The sequence below is a fragment of the Phalacrocorax aristotelis genome, chromosome 4 (assembly GCF_949628215.1).
Source record: "Phalacrocorax aristotelis chromosome 4, bGulAri2.1, whole genome shotgun sequence".
Classification (NCBI taxonomy): Eukaryota; Metazoa; Chordata; class Aves; order Suliformes; family Phalacrocoracidae; genus Phalacrocorax; species Phalacrocorax aristotelis.
This window is the reverse complement of record NC_134279.1, coordinates 27,834,079-27,849,055: the sequence shown is the minus strand read 5'-3', so window position 1 is coordinate 27,849,055 and position 14,977 is coordinate 27,834,079.

Here is a 14,977-nt window from a genome sequence, read left to right as displayed (position 1 = left end):
CTACGTAGTATAAAGGAAATAGAAATATTTTTTGTTGGGTAGTGTGGGAGGAGAGAAAAACATGTTTTTCCTAATCTCAGACAATTAGTTTCTGATTTATATCTCAAAGCACATCAGTTGGTAAACCTTACAATTTCATCTTAGCTAGCATAGCTGTGGATGGCTTTACAGAAAACTCATAAAAATTTAAAACCATTTTCTAAGTCTAGTAGACTTTTCTTCTCTGTTATCAACGACAGCGAGTTCTGGTGTCTAGATGCAGATTTTGTATTTAAAACAAGATCCTCTTTTGGATGAGTTTGCTTTTTTAATTAAATAAGCAGACCTCTCATTCTTCATGGTTAACAGCAGTGATTGACATTCCGGATACGCATGAATATTTTTCTGTAACTATTGATACCAGTAACTAGAAAAAAAAGCAAATAGTCCCAATTTCATAATGAAAGGTAGAAATTGTGTATCTTAAATACCTCGATCCACGTTCAAATTGACCATGCAACCATGCTCGAGTGCATGGCTATAACTTTAAAACATAGCAACCTTAAAGGTGAAGTGCACCCCTGATAACTGATATTCTCCAAGCAGTAGTTACCATTTACTCACAATTTTGGAGAACGCAAAAACATAAAAGCTACTGCTCCCAGAATTGTTGCATATTACCACCATTCATCAAACCGTTGTCTTTGTGGTCAGTATCTTTTCTTCCCCGCTTTATATTATTTTCATATTCTTTTATCACCAACTTGGAGTCTGCGAGAATCTGCACAATAACAAACCAGTGAGTTTATGCGGCAAAAGACTGCAGCATGGACAAGAGAATGATTTCAAGTACTGTGCTTCCAGGTGGCTTACTTAAACCATAACAAAATAATTAAAAATTGCTTGACCATACCTTTTTAATTGGCTCCCTGATAGAAGGGTTAATAGGAGTTCTAATACCTGTGTAAAAAAAAGACAGATAAAGAAAACAGTGTAATGTAAAATAATTCAGATTGTCTCTGTGTAAATGAGGCAATAAATGCCTGCAACACGAAGCTTAGTCTGACTTCACAGCAGGGCCTGGTGCTTAATTGAAAGTCCTAACTAGACCCATTTATCAAAGAAATCACTCAGAGGGAAATTTAATTATCACAATTAATCTATATTTTTTTAGAAAGTCTTGGCAAAGCACACTGAAAATTTCTCCGGGAAAAAATTTATAGTGTTATAACCAAAAAAGTCAAGCGCCAAACTTCTCCCCCCTCAGAGGAAAAAAAAAGGGCAGGCAGGCACAGGGCATGTTGTGCGAGGAGCTCCTTGTAACGCCACTTAGGCACAGCCGAGAGTAACGAGCACCGTCACAGCAGGAGCTCAGATGGAAATATTTCTTCCTAAGTCACAAAATTGCTCCCTTTGCAAGCTGGAGAGAAACCTGGCTTTTTGAGAGAGCTGCCCCACGACGTGCCCACGGACTCCGTGTCCTTGCCGCAGTTTTGCTTGGCTCTGCAGGACTCCTGGCACCCCTCAGCTGCCTGCTGTGAGCCCCTGCCGACAGTTTGCCTCAGTGCACGCACAGGAGAGCCCAGAGGCACAACCTGGCCTCTGCTCAGTAACTAGCTAACTAGCATGTGATGCTTCGGTAAAGTAAGGAACCAGTGGCACATTTTGTTTTAAGCACTGGCATCAAGAAGATGTCTTAGGTCGAGTTGCCCGTGCTCAGCACTGCATCAGTGTCGAGTTTGCTCCAGTGAGCAAAAGGCCATTCTGAAACCAAGGCATTTCCCATGAGTAACTGGTGACATTCAACTCCAAGCTGGCTTTGCCTTAGCAATTGTACGAGTTGGGAAGGAAGGTAGCTCTGAGCTGTGTTCCTACACAGCTTCTCGCATTTGGCATTTCCCAAGAGGTTTTCATTTGCTTGCTTTTTAAAGACCAGGTGACATTTAACAGTCTAGTTAAATTGCCTCTCTTATTTTGAAAAACTGCCCCTTCTTTTTATGTGGAGCCCTACCTCTGTTTCTATGCCTCGAACGTAAGCCTGGGGTGCTGCAGAAGGCTACTTGTGGAGCACTTGTGGAGCAGATAACAAATAGAGTTACATCTCTGTGTATCACATGGCACTTCACATGCCTATGTGAAGATGAAAAGAAAGCCCCGAGAAAGTATGCAAGTCTGTGCCATGATAAAAATCCTCTTCAGTCAATCAACGAGCTGGTAGCCCATGGGTTTTTATGGCTTCTGGATGCTAGCGTTCAGCAAGTGATAGGCAGGAGTCTGCTCCTTCACTTTGAGAGTGGGGAGCTCCAGTGCTTCCATTGGCGGCAGGGTGCAAAGAGCTGGCATACTGGCATTGGCTTCAATGAAGGGCAACAGCAAGCGCTTGCAAGGACAGGGAAAATGGGGCCAGAGATTTTCTTGCACTTTGTGTGGCTTGCACAGCCCCACACCTACTCATGTTTCCCCAGGCTTAAAGGGAGTCCATAAGACATACTAAGCATAATTTTCCTGTCCACGCTTCAGAGTCAGAGAACATTAGAAATTATGACCCACGTTAACATTTTTGTGCGTGCCCTTTTTCCCACTTCTTCAGTGGAAAAACTTGCAGCTTGGTCTCCCGATGTCACTGAAGCTGTTTACTGCCTTTTTTTTTTTTTCCTGTGCTCCCTACATTATTCAGCTTACACTAATCACCAGAGGGGAAGGAAACAACTCCAGAGCAGATTGAATTACCGTTTAATTGGGCATCCTGTGAAATAAACATTGTGACTTGGATAAGATTAAAATGTGAGTCACAAGTCTGGTGAGTTTTCAAGTGTTAGGGAATGTGGTGAGGGAATTAGGCAAAAGCAGCAAGGAGAGAGGAGCTAGGAGCAATGCTCAGCAGAACAGCAACTGCTGGACACAGTCACTTGTTTTCACTAGGATCAGGCTAAAACCGCAGTGGATAGAATTGGGCAAAACAACTGACAGTTCTTTATTTAAGAAGAATTATATTTTCAAACAAATTTCCATTTATATTCATTTGCCTGTACTGAACGCATCTGTGAATGCCCTCTGGCAATATGCCACTGTCCAGCTCAGCTAAATTCTTAGATATTAAAAATGAGTACTTAGAAGTGCTTCTGAAAAAGGACTTCACCAACAGGTTTGGCATCTTCCATGCACTCTCCGTTTATGTTTCATACCTTGCAGGACTTCCGGTGAGTAGATTTGCTGGAAGAAACAAGTTGCAGACACAGAAATAAAAACTATATTGTAGAATATTCGTTAAAATATGAATCTCAAGTGCATGATTGTGACCATTGACATGAGCCTCGCTTGATTTGCCTGCATAGACCTGATGCTGCATTTAGGACAGAGATCCTCATTCAGCCACTTAACACATGTCAAACTCCTACTTCACAAGCTTACCTAAGTTCAGCTGTCCCTGGACTGCTTTCTCCTTTGCCTCCCTCCTGAGGCAAAGGGGAGGCTGGCTGCGGTGGAAGATTTTGTGATGTTTCTGGCAGATATTGCCCAGACTCCAGATCAACTGGTCTGTTCTGCATTGCAATAGCGACTGGTGGAAGCCATTGCCGGCTGCTGTCTCCCAGCGGTGGCTGCACACCAGCCACCTGGGAAGGAAAGGCTCCGCAGCCTATGACAATTCCCCAAGCTCTCTGATCCTCAGGATATTTATTGTGGCTTGGAAATTACAAAGCTTGTTGGTTTGCTGTTTACCACCAGGTGGCCTAACTATTCCACCGTTCATGAGGAACCAAGACTCCATTAGAGAACAGCAGCTGGAACTTTTTAAGCTTTACATATTTTTCTTCCCAAGCCTCCACCTCCCCTCCTTCCCCCTCATTCAGTTGATTAAAAGCGATCAGGGCTGCTCTGATTTCTCAGCTCAATCATTTTCTCTAAGCAATTGAGAAAGCTTGTGCTTCCAGCAGTCCAGCCCTAGCTTTAGAGATTGAGCTCAACTATCTCTATTTACCTCTTGATCCAAATGAACTCTTGCCATAACAATGCAGGTAACTCGGACTTTTCCTTGTGCTTCAGTATCTGGAGATGGATTCCCGCTTGTTATCCTCCAACATGTCACCAGTAGTTGGTTTTATGACCACCCAGGAGTTCTGTGCTGGCCACGTAAGCTGAATTTGCAGCTGCCTTGTGTCCCCAGAGCATCGCAGCATGGATTCAGTGGGCCACAGGATCTGACTCAGCAAATGGGTTTTGATTTTTAAAACCACAGAGAGTTTGGGACTTCAGCAGTCCCCCCACTCGGTAGTTTTGGGGTAGCTGTTTGGGAGCTGGCTGAGCTAACAGCTCCTTGGGTTTCCATAGAAGCTGGCATTACAACTTACTCCATTAAAAGTCCTACCACTGTAGGCTGACTTCCAGGCTTGGACTGGAAGGAGGTAGACTTCCTGATCTAAAAATGGGAAGGAAGATACTCTCAAGTGTTCATCTCTGGGTTTTTTTCTGACGAGAATCGTGGGGAGAGATCTAGCTGATGTCACAGCAGTATGAACTAAGAATAACTACATAGCTACATTAATACTGATAATGCAGGTATTGGGAGGCCGCTGGATGACTTCTTAGGAGAAGGAAGCATGGTTTCAGGAGAAGATGAGTTATTTCATATCCTGCAACACTGATGGCTTAATTTGGTATTTTCAACCATTTATGTAATGCCTGAAAGCTTTCAGAAGGTACTTTCAAAACACATCTCGGTAACTAAAGTGATTAAGAGTATTTGGTTATAACATCCATGATTCGTTTACCTGTCTTTGTAATTATGCATTTAGGTTTTGATGTGAGCGGGTACAAATATGGCAGGTAGGAACATCATATGAGAACCCAGCAATAGAAGCATCTTCCCAAGATCAGTTCAGATCAGCTCTCAAACTGGTGCCTGACAATCCCAAATCAAAGGCATGCAGTTTCTGAATGCCCCCTGTCGTAACACAATTGCAGCACAAGAGATAACTCCATTGGGCAGATTTTCCTAAAGGATGTGGTGATTGAACTTTTAAAAATACCAGTCATTTGGAGAAAATTTCAGGAGTCTTTAAATTACTTTGGTAAATGGATTAGTTATAAATAATAAATACCTGAGAGTCAGGAGAGACTTTCAGTTGCATCACAAAAATGTCATGAAGTAATACTGGATATTTCAGCTACTTTAACCTAGCCTTGGGCAGAGAAGAGTCCAATTCTGATCATTTGCAGGATAAGCAATCAAATTCAGGGTAACGAGGCTTTAGCCAAGGTGTTACTCTGGATTTACACCTCTGCAGATAGAATCAGATGCTATCTCCTAGTCTATGCATCCTCTGAGAATAGAATTAATTTTGAATTCTCGTATCATCTGCTTGCTTGTGCACTTATTTCCTAACTGTCTGACTGAGTGAGCTATTCTGGGTCAGTATGATTTAGGCATCCTTTATTACACAGTTTCCAATTCAGTACATTTTTTAATCAAGACTAAATTGAAGTCAGGTTCCAGGTACATATAAATATAATATATATTTAGTGAATACATTGCAATCCCCAGGTCTAATTCTGAATGTAACTGTAATAGAACAAAAAATATGAAGGTTCCTTTATTTTATAGAGGAGTGTTAAAATATTACCACTTCTTAAAGGCAAGTTAAGACCTATTTTCATATTTTTAAAATCACATTAGCTAAAAGCTTGTTAAGGAATAAATAGTCCAGAGGGTAATTGAGACTTAGCTGGCTTAAGCATTAATGAATCAAAATCAGATGCCAGATCATTAATTAATTCTACAAATTATAACGTTGCCATTACTGGCAAATACTATGAGAAGTAATACCAAGGAGCAAATTAAACTGCATAGTTTCCCTTCTTACTAAGTATCTTTTGCCAAAAATAAAAATGCAGTGGTTATTTTTGGTTGCTTACATACAGCACCTATATTTTTAAAACTTCTGGATGATTCTTAACTTGTAAAAACATTTCAATTTCTTTAACATGCTATTTATAGAATGTGCCTATCGTAGACTATAAGGATATTTCCATCAGTGCCGTAACCCATGGAAAGTAAAATGTAGCAAAGTGACAGAAAAGTCAATTCGACACTTCTGAAGCCTCACAAAAATTCACACCCCTTCAAATCAGCCTCTTTGGCAAAAGACAGGATAATAGACGGGTCTTGCAATGTGGCCTGAAGTGCAACCATCTCAGGCTCTGTCAGACCAACGCGGAAAATGAATTAGAGGGGAAGCGAGAGAGGCAAAAGAGAAGGTCAGCTGGACATTTCTAGTCACCACTTCTCATTCCACAACAAGAAGGAAACTTCAATATATTTAGAGGGTGGCAGACTTTAAAAACTGTCTTACAGTGTGGAGAACCAATATGTTCACAATGGGCTGTGAGAAGATACCACTGAGGCCAGAACTTTATGAAGACTAAAATACTTAACAGTGATGAGGTGATACAACGTGAGATGATATAATAAGATGATATCACACCAGTCTAGTCAGAGTAAAACTTTAGGCCCAAAATGACAGAGTTTTTATACCTTTCTCTGAAAACTCACAGTATTTGAACTCTTTGTCAGATGTGGTATATCTTTTCTGAAGATATACCAAATATTATCTAGGATCTAGAATATGCAGGTTCTTCTAAAGCATAACCAAAATGCTTTAATTAAGTCTGGAGACCAATCAAAAGCCAACACACTGAACCACTAGTATAATAGTTTGCTCAATTAAGCGTCATTAAGTAAGTGGCTAGGTACAATCTCCTCTAGCTGAGATTAAGTTATCCTGAAGAATCCAGCAGAGACTGTCATGTCTGATGCCCGTAAGGGCAAGCTGTGGAAGAATGTCCCATTTTTTCCTCCATATTCATTGTGATTTTCGTTCAATTTCCTTCCTCTTTTTAACTGAAAAAAGAAGTCTGGATGGATCTCTTTTTTTTTCTTTTTATTTTTTTCTTTTTTTCCAGGAATAATACAAAGACATTCTGAAATAGAAATATTTTTTGTGGTTTCCCAAAACCAAATGCAGCTCAGTTTCCAGTAGGAATCAGAGACTCATGAATCTCTACTTTTCAGCTGAAGAACAATAGGATGGTACCTTGTTTCAGCCCTCAGCATCTGTCCACCATCAGTGGCAGATAAATCTTCTTTGCCCATGTATAATGTAGATCGGAGAGTGTTAGCACCATGCCAACTGTCTTTTTTTGATGACTTCATATATATGCTGAATAGATAAATTCTTGGTAATTTGTCAGCCTTTGGGATCTGTGAACTACCTAAAGGTGTTGTTGACCTTTGCCGTGCAATAAAAATGAAACTGGCAATAGGCACCACTATATATAATAATGCATTCTAATAGATCTACATTATCTACCCCTATACTGAATTCATGGTCCTTTTCCATGTCTGGAGAGGACAGATAATACCAGAGCTGTATTATTACAACTTTTGGCCTTCTGCCAAAATGAAAGCATCTAAAAATAGACCAGTAATTATGATTTGCCTCTGAAGTAGCTGTCTTGAACACAAGTCCAGAAGCAGCTGACAGCAGCCAACAGTGGGTGCCGAGGAAGCATGAGAACAAGCATGTAGGGATGCTCCCTCCAAGGACTTTTCCAGCCTGCAACTATTTGCAGCTTGGCAACTTCTCAAGGTATTTAATAGTCCTTGAAGAATTTTTCTGGTATGAATTTGTCCGGTCATTCTTTTTGTTAACTCTATATTAAGTAACAAATATCGCCAGTATGGGTCACTCTTCAGGTTTTAGTCCATCAGGCTACCCTGCTAGATTGGTGAAAAGATGACTTTTTTTTGTAATGACTCAGAGGTGGAAAGGACTCTCTTTACACGGTTGGATGGCCAAGTTCATGGTGAAATAGCTGCTATAATTCTGCTGGGATTTCATATTATCATTAATGATTTGCTAGGGCACTTGAAGCCTGCTATGCTAGCTATCACTTAAAAGGATTTAAAATCTAAACACATTAAAAAAACTCTGCATTCGCTCTGCGTGGCTTACGTTCCTATTTTCTGACACTACAGCCCTAATTCTTTTGACACTCTGAAGTCTGTCACTGATGGAAATTATTATTGCCACTGTTGTCAAGGAAAACTACAAGCCCAAACCAGGAACATCTACAACTGTGGTGTGAAAGCAGGGAATATTCAGCTGCTGTAGAAACATCTTCTGCATGAAACTGTCTTGCTCTTTAGCTTTTGTTTTCATCTTTTTCCATCCATGGAAATTAATTAATTACAGTAATTAACAGTTAGACCAAATCTATGCAGGCTAACAGAAACTTTGTTCCAGATGGACTCTGCTGTGTAATGAGGGGCAGTTGATAGTGACTTTTTCTTTTTCAGAGTCCAATGGTAGATCACGGTTATGGCAGTTTGGGAGTAAGGAAACAAAATCATCTCTCATCCGTGCAAGTGAGATGTCTGATGACAAATAACTAACACTAACTGGTAAGTGGCACCAAAATTGATGCGTATTTTTTTGTCCAGTTGTTACTGTCTTGCAAGCTTTCAGATAATTTATTGAGATAATTTCTATAGAATTGATTTTTGTGTATGGGTTTATTGGATAGGTGAGCACCCATTGATGCTTACACATGGTGGCCCTGTCACACAGTGCTGTATAATCAACAGTCACCCAAAGATTGGATGGTCTGGAAGAAGCATTAGGTGGGGCATGATTTCTATAAAAAAATAGTTATGCCAATATAATGTCCCAGACAGGCTCACTTATTTCCATATACATGTGCCTTTTTTGTCTTCGATTGTGTCACCTTGGACGCTTTTATCACTGAATGAAAGCAACTGTATGCCAATTGAATTGAGTTGCTATAATTAAGATAACTGTAGTGGTGCAAAAAGGAAAACTTTCTATGCAGCCATGCTGTCACCTTGGCCCTAAGGCTGTATCTTCCACCTTTGATGGAAAGGCTGAGGTCAACAATGCTGTTAATTTGCCACAGCCCTGGGATTTTAGATGCTCCTGTTCTTATACCCAAATGTCCCTAACCCAGTTCCCACTGTGTCACGTTTCAATTACAAGTTCATTGGCACACACCTTCAATGAGCTAGCATGCACTCTTCCTGCTCCACTGTCATTTACACTGAGGGATCTCAAAGAGAAAGAAAGAGAAAGGCAGCAAAATATACTCAAAGAGCTTTTTAGATTAACAATTCGGGGAATATTATAAATCATAGTAGAAGCAAGGTGGGCGTTTTTTTCTTGTTTGTTTATGAAGCTGTCCTAGAAGGTGTGACACAATGGGGAAAGTTCTGCCTTTAGGAAAGTTAATGGGAAACAATTCAGCAGTTGCAACAGGGTGGGATTTTTCTGACTGTGTATTGTCCTGTTCCTATCCTTCCTCCTCTGCCTCCTCTCCAGCACACATACAGTAGACAAAGAACACTGCCTCTGTTATTTCAGCTGTCATTTCAAAGGAAGAAGACTGACTTCATTCCCAATGACCAGGTCACCTAATTGCTTGGTTGCCATAAAGGATAACAATTTTTATTGTTCAATTTAATTAGGCATCATCTAGAATAAAATAATTTTAATTTTCTCATAACGTGATCTAACCCTTGGATAAAGGATAAAATCTCATTTCAATGGGAAATCATGGCTTGAGTCACATCTGGAAAAACCCTAGCACCTCAAGTCACTGAAATAAAACTTCTTTGTGTAGTCAAATGCAAAACCTGTTCTGATTTCTGTAAGAACTGAGAGCGATATTAAGTGTTTTTTAGTTATGCTGGTTTTTGGAACGAGGTTAATCTCCTAGCTAGAGAGTGTAAAGGGGCCTGGGAAAATTGAAAAATAGATTATGTTAATTGATTGTGGCTAAAGATGAAAATTCTCTTTAGGATCTACCATTTCTTTAGGATACTGCAGAACCTTACATCTTCAACAGACACTGTAACCACCATGCAGCAAAAATATAAGTTCTGCCATTTAAAAAATAATTTCCAGGGGATGGTGTGGGGTGTGGGGTAGAATACCTGGCCTGTTCACAGAAATGGAGCTGATTGAGAGCTTGCCCATACTGGTGCAGAAGGATGCCCACCTTAGTAGCAGTTTGCTTTTTCCTTGAGATCACAAAGAAGCCTCCTGAAGTTCACCATCTAACAGTTTGGAAGGGGAATGAATTTTGTAGTACCTGTCTGGCAAAAAATCTGCTGGTCATCTGACTCTTCCTGTAGGTATGTGTGTGATGGCTAGTGGGTCTAAAAGAGACAAAGAGGTAGAGCAGAAAGCCACTTGAAGGGAACGCTTTTTTACTTCAATAAGTTTACAAAATCAGCAGTTACTGGCAGGGGCTCAGAAATGGCCTGCCCAGTCAAGAGATGCAGTGATTCTGCACTTTGCCAAAATAGCATTTTCTCAAAAGCTCTGCAGCAACTGAAATGTATTACCTTTTCCACAGGTGATGGGATGGAGGCTACCCAGCCTTCTCCCTTGCTAAGGCCAGTATTTTGCCCAGTGACTACACTGAAGCGGTATCAGCATAATGCTTTTTAATTTTTATATTTTTTTTAAATAGCCTATTGAATCAGCAAAACTAACATGATCCAATTCCAGCATAGGGCATGCTTGTTCTAGTGTAAAACATCTTCTGGGTGTTAGCCCATGTTGCTTGGAAAGAGATTTAAATTGTAGGGTTAAGAGGCACTGGAACTGGGGCTGTGATGTCTGTGTTAGATACTGTAACTATGGCCCAGTTTCGCAGATGGACATGACAATAGACTGAAGAAGCCTGGGACAACCAGGGTGTGAAGCCCTCCTCTTTCCTTTTTCTTCCCTTTTTTCCCTTCCTGTTTCCTTTCAGTAACCCGTGCAGATGTGCCCAGAGGCCACTCCTTCACTAGATATTGGTGGTGTGATAGCGGGAGCTGGCAAAGTGCACTGACACTGGCTCCACCCCTCTGTTCCTTTCCCTTCAGAATTGTTACCTTCCAAATTGCAGTCTGAGCTTCCCCATCCTATTACTTGATAAAGCCCTCAGGAAGTCACTGCATTTGAAAATGCTCTGTTAGACCTGGTTTACTCAAACCCTGTGTATGTTGCTAGTATATGTCTAGATCTTCAGTGAGTTCGTGAAACTCAAAATAGATCTGCTAAAGTTAGTGGAGCTGCTCCAATTCGCCCCTACTGTAGGTCTGATCCATCTTTTCTCATTTGGTTCTTTAACCAGCCCCATTTTCTTGTTCCAACTTCTCATCTACATTTACCAGTCTAGTATTTTGAATTTTTATGCAGTCTGGTTTCATTTACTGTTAAAAATGCATCTCTGGTATCAGGCACATCATTTTCTAAGCCTCCATCATGCCAAGAGAGTTAGTAAAACATCAGTTTTTCACTTCAGTTCCCAACCCATATGTTTTCAAGTAGCACTAGGGAAACATTTTTTAAAGGGCAGACTCCAGAGATGTCTTCTAATATCATTAGCAATGATAATCAAAAGCTGCTTCTGCAGAAGCCTGCGGGATTATCAGTCTCTCAAAAGGAAATTCAGCAGCTTTCCTTGCAGTAACATTTATTCTCCACCTTTTCACCTCAAGCTATCACGCACCTCAAGGTGGTGACACCCTGGACAACTCTGTTTCCATATGCACTTCCTATTTAGGTGTCAGGAGGGACCCCTAATCCAGGGTCAGAACCCCTCCTGGCTTTCTAAGGGAAATGTAACTCAAATGCTAATAACAATGCATCATAGTTCATAGATGATGCAAGTTATGGCTCATTTACAGTTGCAAAACACCTCTGAGAATTTTTTTTTTTGGTCAAATTTAGACATAATTTCAGCTAGTCATGACATCCGTGTTAGGACTTAGACTCCTCCACAGAGGAATGCATTGCTGATTTCAAGCTGTTTATGGTTGGACTGGATGATCTTAAAGGTCTTTTCCAGCCTAAATGATTCTATGATTCTATGCTTTGGCTAATTCTGGTCAGGTCCAGAGGTATTACAGCCTGTTCCTGTCCTGTGACTGGCAGTGTGCTGGATGTTTATGAATATTCACATAATGATCATCATTTCTGCAAACCTTCCTGCTAGTGACCTCTTTGACAAGGAAAGTAACATAAAGCACAAAGGGACCAGGATAGCCCTGTTAAAAAGTTTAACCAAATACTCTCCAGAGTTGGTTTATCATCAGCAATCTCATTATTTTGCACTCTCTGCCATTTCTCATTATTTCTTTTCTTACTCTCCTCTCCCTCCAAATTTGTCTCATCAAAATGCTGTACTTCCTTTTCTTCTTCCTCTTCTTCAATTCCTCAGACAACTCAGACTTACTGGCCCCCACCCACCCTTCCCCGCAGGGTGGGAGCAGTTCAGCATCGCCTGGGCTGTGAGGGAGTATCTGGCTGCGGAGCCAGCAGAGCCCTACTAGCTCCTGGAAGGGGATGACAGGTCTTTTCATGCAAATCTAGAGACAGTCGTCGCCTGCCTTGGCTCGGGCCTGCCTTTTCTCAGGTAAACCCCTGAGCATATTGACAATGCAAAAAATTCAACTCCACTGAGTTTCTGTAGGGTCAAGAATATAAGCCCTTGCTTGGCCATGAGGGCAGCAATACAGTGAAAAGTGGGAGCAACAAACCTCTGCAATCCTCACTGGCCAGCCTTGCTCTCCTGAAACTTTCGGAAGAGGGTTTTGCGGTTGTCTTCAGCGCGCGCACACCCCCCCCCCCCCCCCAGAAGAGCCCAGGTGAATCCGGGGAGCAGGCTGGGGCCAGGGGCTGTGCAGGGCTGTGACGGGGGAGAGGCGTGCTCGGCGCAGAAGTGGCTAAGGCAGGCAGAGGGGATCTGACCGCAGCCCGGACTGCGACAAGAGAAATTGAAATGTAAATTCTGCACCCTGGCAATAAATTTCACAGCAGCCTAATTTTCCTAGGAATGATGCCTTGGGCAGAGCCTGTGTGGCCCAGAAAGGAGTGGGTTTTAAATTTTCTAGAATTCCCTAATCCGTTTTATCAGCCATTTCTCCCTAAACTGCTGCTGCTCCCCGAGAGATTTAAAGCCACAGTGGCTTCTTCAAGGCCTCTTCCTGATTATTATGTTTATTCTCATCCAGTCAAGACAGAGAAACATTAGCATGTGATTTACAGTGTGGGACCAATCACAGATACCAGCACTCAATATTTGAAATTCAAGCAGTATCTACTTGCAGCAACTGGTCAGGATCAATCTAGAGATAAAAAGGAGGGCCAACCTTTTTAGAAGGCAGTAGAGATTCATCGTTGAGGTCTGTCAGTCTTAGCCTGTCAAGCAAGATGCTGTGCATCCCTCCTAGGAACCAATGCGTGCAATGGCACTCACATGGTATTAATACATGCCTCTGTGCTGGGTTTAATTCTTTTCTTTCGTTAGGAATTTTTTTTTTTCATGCAACCATCCGCTTTTCCTCTCATGTTTCAAGTCTTTGTATATATCTGTCAAGCAGGCAGTGGATTCAGGACAGGTTTTCATGCCAAGGCATTCCTTTACCTAATGAAAACAAGTGAATAAAACATAAGAGAAGTACCTTTAAATTAAAAATAGAGAAAAAACATAAACCGAAGAAAACCAATATCTGAAAGAAAATATTTTTTTTCCTAGAAAAATGCCTATTGAATGGATGAATCTCTATTTATTTCTTCTAATTTAGGTATGCACTAATAATTACACCCTAATTAAATAAGGGGAAAGGACCATGTGTAGCAGATGAGAAATATATGCATATGTGAAGAGTCAAGAAAATCCAGATAAACTTCTGATGGCATGACATATTCATGCAGAGTAGTCTCTTTTCAAAACTAAAATTTTCTCCCAAAGGCCCCCAGTTTGTATTATTAATGACATTTTTCCTAGCCTGCATTACCATTTCCATCTGAGGGGAAAAAAAGACAAAAACTTGTCTCAAGTTTGAAAGGACAAAGCAGCCTCAGAGCCACAAACATCAAATGCTTTTGCACAAGCCTTTGAATGGATTTCAGCCACGGGGTTTTGTAAATGGATAGAGCAATCGGCGCTCCTGGCCTCAGACCCTGTGCCAGGGCATTCAGAGATGAGGTACAGCCAAGTGGCAAACCCAGGGGGAAAAAAAAGCATGGAAAAGGCACTTCACTATGGTACGCTGCAGCAGCAGCCCCATGCAACAGGGGCCCCTTCCAGCCTCCGGGACACCAGTCCCATTTCACAGTAGCTTTGGTAAAGTGAATACATTTGGACCCTGATTCAAGTCATGGGTAGTGCTGACTGCTAGGAGCTAATTTAAACCTATACAGAAGAGTTGTGAGGAGCCAGGCCATTAGAGGAGTTTCAATCTGTTCCTCCAGGTTTCTGCTGGCTGTATGGAGCCTTGGATGCCATATCCAAAACGTCTGCCACTGACTAGCTGTCCCTCTTCTCTATTTAACATGAATATCCTGTAATTGGAGTGTCAAGCTTCTTGCTGCCACCACTGAGGAGGAGGATACGGAGGAGGAACCAGAAGAAATCCGTCTTTGCCATAATGAATGCATGAGGTTCAGACCAGATTGGGCTGTTCAGATGTTTTATTCCTCCTTTTCATCTCCTTTGTGGAAGCTTAAGCAGTACCAGAACACAGAGATCTCCTTTTAGGGCTTCAAACCCATCAAAGATCCTCCGGGTCCACTGTGCGGGGCGACGGACAGGGAAGCTTTTTTGATTCATCTTTGTAATGCCTATGCTGCTCTCACATTTTGCATATCCTCGCAGCTGTCAGCGTGGGGGCACCTGGCAGAGGCTCCCCACGGGAGGCGGGGGTCAGGGAGCCAGGCCAGGCTGCCGTGCTGCTTTGGCAAGGCAGGGCACCCACTGGTTTGCTTGGAGGGGATGACAAATAGCTGGTTTTAGTGCAGATTCTGGTGCCTAATTGTACAAACTTAGATGCAGTGCCCCCGCAATGAAGCACAGAAAGCACAAGCAGGCGTTTGCTGTGATGCCGTTAACTCATTTGCAGAGCTGATTTTAGGGGCCTGGGCAGTAA